General features: G+C 44.0%; 1 pseudogene; it reads left to right on the forward strand.

The window, feature by feature from the left end:
• Positions 1 to 4,698: 4,698 nt before the first annotated feature.
• Positions 4,699 to 6,985, forward strand: LOC127773100 (uncharacterized; annotated as a pseudogene).
• The last annotated feature ends 644 nt before the right edge of the window (positions 6,986 to 7,629 follow it).

A 7,629-nucleotide genomic window follows, 5' to 3' on the forward strand; every position in this document is an offset into this window, starting at 1 on the left:
CGAAAACATGATTTTCACAAGCAGTCAAGTTACACTCCTGATTTCTATGACTTTTACAAAATAAAATAATGCAGAAACCCTAACTTGATCCTCGCCGCTGGATCCATGCTTGGCGAGCTCCCAACATCGGATCCCTCTCTGACGAAGCTCGACGCCACCGCTCATCCGTGTCGTGGTTGTCGATCCGCTGCCTCGCCCACTACCACATCTGCACCTCTTGAGGCCCATCGTTGTTGTTGTTGTAGGGATAGGGGTGGAGAGGTGGCGAGATCCGCACAGGAGGGGGAGAGGCTGTCGGATCCACCCCTCCCGTCGCCGCCACCGCCAAATCCGCGCGCATGAGGGGAAGAGACCGTTGGATCCGCCCCTCCCATCGTTGCCACCGACAGATCCGCACGTGTAAGGGGTGAAGAGGCGATGGGATTCGCGTGGGAGGGGGAGAGGCTGATGGATTCGCCCCTCCCGTCGCTGCCACCAGTGGATCCGCGCAGTCCGAGGATGCCCCCACCGCCGATCAAAAGTCACCGCCACTCCCACCGTCGTCGTTGCCAGCTCGAGCCCGAGAAGGCCGGGCGAGAGTGGGAGGGTGGAGGAAAATGAGTGGAGAAAAATGACAGCAGAGAGAGGGGAAGCGAAGGAAAAGGAGGAGTGGAGAAAGAGGAGAGAAAAAGGCAAAAGCACGTGCTCAGCACGTACCACAAGCGGAGAAGAGAAACCCCAGCTTGCAAAAATCCATTTTTTCAACCGGACATCTTATAATGTATGTTTTCAAAAGTGGGATTTTACAAGCAAATCTTAACCGAAATTCATCAAAATATGTTTTTATACGAGCATTAATTTAGCCAGACCGTCTATGGTTAAATAAGGGATGCGTAAAAATCATTTTTTACAGTGTGAAAGCTGAAGGAACTAGCATAGCTATAGCCTCGCCTGCTGGGTCTATAGTTCTATACTTAAGGGCCTGTTTGGTACAGTTCCAGCTCTAATTCCACCCCTCCTGGAGCTAGAGCTCAGCCAAACAGTTTCAGCTCCACTAAAACTGGGATTGGAGTTGGGTGGAGCTCTCTCACAAAATGTACTAGAGCTGTGGAGCTGGGTTTAGGCAGCTCCACAACTCCACTCCAGACTCAACTCCTGGAGTTATATTTAGAAGTTGGAGCTGTACCAAACAGGTCTTACTTGCGTGTTTACGTATCAATGTACTTGCACACCGAGGTCTATAATTTTATATACTCTTTTCGTCTAAAAAAGCTTAATATAAGAGGGAACATGATCACTTCTACAACAATGAAGTACATATGATTATACAGATTATTATAATGAGATAAATCATATTATTTTTTAGATTAAGTTTTTTTAAACAGATAGAGTAGTTTCTACTTGTGTCCACGTCAATAGTTCTATGTACTGCGCGCTTACGTGTATGCCTTGGTTTGTGCCCTATTCCTACTCCGGAATATCATCTTGATAGTTTTTCGAGACTTGTAGAGTAGGAGTATTCACATACTACTAGGCTTTTCAGTAGAGGAATAATAACACCTCCTCTCTGTGGCCGGGGTCACTGTTGCGGAGTATAGTCGATCGCATCACTGCACGTTGTTCGACGTCATGTGCAGCTAGCGTGGATGTCCTTCATAATTTTGCGATACACTGTACAGTACAAAGTAGGAGTACTAGCGTTGAGCTTCGCGTGTAGAGTATGGATTAATTTTGAGATTATGGCCCGGTTTAGATCTCACCTTAAAAGTTTTCATTATGTCGAACGTTTGAACCTGCATGAAATATTAAATATAGACTAAAAAATAAGATTGTGATTAATTTGCAAGATAAATCTTTTAAGCCCAATTACTTCATGATTTGATAATACGGTGTTATAGTAAATATTTGCTAATAACATATTAATTGGGCTTAATAAATTCGTCTCGCGGTTTACTGACAGATTTTGTAATTAGTTTTTTTATTAGTGCCCGAACACCCTATATGACACCCTATATAATACCTGATGTAACACGCTAAAACTTTACACCCGTGCATCTAAACACCCCCATAGTCATCGTGATCATGATTAAGATGGGCTATATACCCATTTAAACGGACACGTGATTTTTTTTTTGAGGGAACCTTATTTAAGAACTAGTAGTAGTATAGTTCACGGAGGTTCGAACTGAATTCGAAACTACAGATAGCTCTCTGATTCATTTATTCGAAACTATAGGTACGTTTTCCCTCCATTGCAAAATACTTCCTCTGTCCCACAAAATAGCAATTCCTAGAAGCCTAGGCTAAACTAATACATGCATCCAAAGACCAAAACTCCCTCACAAAGTACAATCATCAATTCTCAAACAATATATGGCAGATGGGACAGTCCTAGTAATAGAGAAAGAGGACACGGTCTTTATCGACAACTCTTGCAAATTACTTGATTGCTTCTCTTTTCTTAGCAGAACTCGATTTTTACCGGGACAACTTCTCCGTCCTAGAAATAGGTTTTTTGACAGAGAGAGAGTATGTTCATTTTTCACTCATACCATTCCCATACATACCAATACAAACCCTGAAAGACTATAATACTTTCAGTTTATCAAATCCTGATATCATTATTTATTTTGATATCATTATTTATGTACTCCCAATACATTTATATCTTACTTTCACAAACTCTGATGTAATGATTATTTACAAAATAAAATATATTGTAAGAAATGGGAGAGGCTAAAAAAACAACCTAGCTACTTATACGGGATGGAGAGGGAGTACGTGGCATGTTTGTTTTTCTTCATTATCAAATATTGTGATAAAACTTATCAAACTTCTTCGAAATTGAATTAATTTGTCAAAAGGCACATATGAATATCTGCAGAAAATATTTTGAGTTATGTGTTTTACGTTATTTTTTTTTAAAAAAAATTGTTACATTACATTCAAAAAAGTGTGGTCTTCGTTGGTAACCACCGTAAGAAGTGTGGTCTTCGTTGGTAACCATCGTAAGATTGTGAATTTGTTTGATGATACTGATAATTTGCTATATATATGACACGATATGGTCATTAAAATATTATTTTCATTAGAGGTGGAGAGAGAATTTAACCCCAAAAAAAAAAACTTTGGTGACATGCCTTCTTCGCCATGGTGATTGAGGGTGATTGGGCGGGGGTGCATGGGAGGAGGGATTTGCAGATTGGGCTGGCATCACAGGTCACAGACGGCTGGCGCTGGAGGCAAGCGGCTCTAGGAAGCTAGCAACTCGATCAGTTGTTGCCCAGGACGGTGAGTCCAGCTCTGGGAAGCGGCTCGGCTACAGTACTAGTCACCGGCGTAGTCGTTGCCGATATGAGTGAATGTCCAGTTGTTAACATAGTTTATGTCTCGTTAATTGAGTGAATATTGTGTTTTAAATTTTTAATACGTCCGATATCCTGCATCAAATTAAAGTTTTCTCGGCAAATTCACGTTTTTTTGTGATGTCTAGCACCAAAAATCATCTTGTTGAGGGTGTTGTAGCAAATTTTATCTTTTTTTCATACATGCAATTTCATAAATTTTTATAAACTGTAATTTTTTTAATGTTTAGAAAGGAGTAGTCTCTTTGTGTTTTCTTTTCAAGAGTAAACTGCACAAACAGTCCCTAAACTTGTAATGGTATATCACATAGGTCTCTAAACTCTCAAAATGTATTTTTTGTGTTCCCGAACTTGTCTAGGGTGTCGTATAGGTCCAAACAGGCGCTAATCCGACCCATGTGTTGACTTGACATGTCACAATGGTTTCTACATGTTGATGGGACCCACATGTCAATCACATAAAAAAATTGAAGGATAGAGGAGACAAAAATGTTCTTTTTAATTTTGAAAAAAAAAGAGAGGATAGAGAGAGAGATAAGAAAAAGATGTTTTTCAATTTTTATTCTATGTGTGTTTGATAAGTGGGTCCCACTAACGCGTAAGTGCCACCATGGTATTGCCATGTCAGTGTACAGACCTACATGACAGTCAAGATAAGTTTGGAGACAAGATCGAGAAAAGAATTTTGAGAGTTGAGGGATATAGATGATATACTACGCATGTGCACTTCACTCGTTTTGCAATGTTGCAATTGATTTTCCTTTTTATGTTTCACGTGCTGGGGTCTTGGTGGTGTTGCAACAAGTATTGTTGACTGTTGCATCTGTTAGAATTATGCATTTGCATGTTTCGTCGAGTGAGGAACTATTTGAAACAGCTAGCAGGGTTTGAAATTTCGTTTCAAAATTTTCGAAATTTCAGTAATCTCATATCTGGCCCGAAATTTTCGGTTTTTTGCAAATCTTTATGAATTTGGTCAAATTTTATTCGAATTCATTCAAAATCAGTCAAAATGTTAAATAATTTCGGCCAAAAAAATTAGAAATTCCCGAAATTTCTGTGCCCCCGGCAGAAATAGCAATTTCGAAATTTAAAACTGTGAGCTAGCCAAGGAAATTAATTAAGCACAAACAGTGCAGCTTAGCGAAGTGAGTGAGTGGAGTGCGCGCATCGCTTCGCCTGGAGAGACCACCTTCTTCTCCAATCCCCAGTTTTCTTCCCTTGCTGCTTTTGCCCGCCCCCCCTCCCCCCCCCCCCCCCCCCCCCCACCCCAAAACAAAAAAAAAACAAAAAAAGAAGAAGAAGAAGAAGAAAGGAAGAAAACCTAGCTAGTGTGAATCGCGAGCACCTATCGATGCTTCGAAGGGCGACGGCTGCAGCGGCCGGCCGCCGTCTACGACCGGCGGCGGGCCTCTCGCCGTCGGCCCCGGCGAGAATGGTGATGGCACCCACCAGCAGCTCGCCGACCCATGGGCATGGGCAGCCCGCGAGGAAGGTGGCCGTGTCGCCGGCAGCTCCCTGCCACGGCGGCCGACCCCTACCACCGCCATCGGCCGGGTCGCCGCCGGGCGCCGCCCACCTGCAGCAGCCGGCAACTGGCCCACCGCAGGGGACGCCCGCCATGTGCTGGCACCACCACCACCAAAGGCCTCACCTTCCGCCGCCCGCCTGCAGAAGCCGGCAGCTTCCTGCCACGGCGGCCAACCAAAGGCCTCGCCTTGGGCCGGGTCGCCGCCGGGAGCAGCTACCCACCTGCAGCAGCCGTCGCGGATGAAGCTCTCTCCGTCGCCGGCACCTGGCGCCCAACACCTGCCACCGGCAAAGCCCTCGCCTTTGGCCGGGTCGCCGCCGGGAGCAGCCACCCACCTGCAGCAGCCGGCGGCGAGGATGCTGGCCTCGTCGCCGGCGAAGAGGGTGCTCTCAGTCTTCTCACCATCAGCGGCCGGGTCGCTGCGGAGGAACGTAACCATCTGCCGCCATTGGCCAGCTGCTTCTGCTTGCGGGTGGGTAACTCCAAATTCCAAATTTAGGTCCAATTAAAGGACCCCCAATTTCCTCGCTTGTAGCTAGTCTTATCTTATTTGGGTCATGTATTCATTGACTGATGATTTGGGTCGTGTATATATTGTGTTTGCAGCGGCTGATGAGTACCGGACTACCTCAAATTCCAAGTCCCCCAGCAACACTGATGAGACCTTGGTGTAATGAGGATGAGCAGGTGCCTCAACTAACCCCTTTTAAGATCAGTCATGGTGTCTTGGATACAATGATGAAGCAGTATGAGGAAGACTACAAGTATCTTGTGGAGGAGGGGCTGGATCTTGAGGAGATGAAGAAACTTTACCATGAGCTGGTGCGTCCCGTTTTAGTTGCAAGCTGTCTGATTCTTGAACATCACATTGTCAGTCCTGAAACCAAAGCGCTAGATCAGAAATTCAAAGACAAGTTCGGGAAACCCCCAATCTATCTCTCAGCTCTTGATATAATGAAGACCTTGATTGCTATGGAGCCGTCGAGATGGAGTTACCTTATGGATTTCTTAAGAGAGAAACGTATATTGGTCACTGAGAATTGGGAAGTTTCACTGGGTTCCATCGAGTGCATCATGCACGACGACAGCATTAGTTTTATGATGAATGGCCGGGTCGTTTTCAAAGGGCAATCTGATGGTAGGTATAACCATGGGACTGGTACAGCCGATCTTTGCACAGCGATTACTGGTGCAGATACAGATATCGTTGATTGTGCCATCTACCGAGAGGTCCCTTGCAATTCTCCAACGCACGCTGAGTTGCTTGGAATGTATGTTCTAGAAAGAAGGGCAATATCGCTGAAAATACTGTTGTTTGATGTGAAAACCGACAACGCTTTTGTCAGTGAAACAGTCAGAGATATGTTTCCTATTACTCCAAACACCACTGAGAAGGATCTGTGCCAAGTGTTGAGAAGTATGAAAGTCTATTTCGAACACTTCAATTGTCGGTGTGAACCTCGGGAGAAACTTGAGCTAGTGGATAGTTTAATGAAAATGAAGGATAATGAGTTGACAATGGAATCAATCAAGGATAAATGGGCTCATTACCTTCTGAGATTGCCTGTCTTCAGGGCTCATCAGCCAACCAAGACCATAAGAAAGGACTATATAAGTAAGTAGTTAATCTTCTGAGTACATTGACTTTGATTTTTTTTTCTTTTTTCTTTTAACCCATCGGTTTAATTTTTATATTGCAGACAAGGCTCCAACTGTTGGTACAGTAGCTTTCCATGGGCAATACAAAATTGTCGCAAAGGGGGATACAGCAAAAACGGAGGCTGTTGTGAACTTGGTGCTATCGCTTCAGCCAATGATTGCTTCAGTTTTCGTGGGAAATCACATCTCAGCAATCTCAGTCAAGGAAGAGATAGAAAAGTTTGTCAAGGGGTATTTACTGGACATCAAGGAGGCTAAGGGAGCATATGTTGTTATCATGAAATTAATAGAAACTCCCAATGCAGGTGGTAAAATATTAGATGTCTTGTTTAATACTGAAGTCGGTGAGGTGTACAAGCAGACAGCAAACTCGCTCTGCGTCAAACTACTGGACAAGAAGGATGGAACTACTCCAGAGCTAAGTCCAGCATGTCTTCTTATTTTCGGTTGAGTCACAAAGGGTCAAACTAGTAGTTTCTTGGCATGTGCCTTCTGTAAGTGTGCTGTTTAGGTGGCTGGAGGGCCCTTTTTGGTTAGTAGTCTAGACCCTAACAACATGTTATTACTTATGCTGCTGTTATGCACCCTATGCAGCACGCTTCTGAATTGCAACTTCTTTTCAAGCTGAATTTATCTGCGAGTGTTAACCCTATTTTGTGATGGTCATATATGTTTATGGATGGAGCTTCAAGCTGGGGCATCTGCAGGGATCTGAGTACCAGAACTGAAGTTCTTTGTGAAAGAAGTTGTTTTGCTTGTAGATGGCAATTTCCATGCAGTCTCATCTGTACAACGCCCAAAAAGCATCATTCTGTTTCAGCTACGAGCTCTGTGTTTGTGCTTTTGTTTTTCTTCTTGTTTACCCCAGGATGGGATGGCAATGGTAGGGAATGCTGGTGTATCTAGACCGTGTTTGTGCTTTTGTTTTTCTTCTTGTTTACCCCAGGATGGGACGGCAATGGTAGGGAATGCTGGTGTATCTAGACCAAGGTTTACAAAACTGCACAGTGATCACGCAGTTATCGTGATTATTACGTGCGGCAACCTTCTCAGTTTTTGAAACCACGTTATATCTCACGGTAACCTTGTGGTTTC

Source organism: Oryza glaberrima, chromosome 5 (genome assembly GCF_000147395.1).
Source record: "Oryza glaberrima chromosome 5, OglaRS2, whole genome shotgun sequence".
Classification (NCBI taxonomy): domain Eukaryota; kingdom Viridiplantae; phylum Streptophyta; class Magnoliopsida; order Poales; family Poaceae; genus Oryza; species Oryza glaberrima.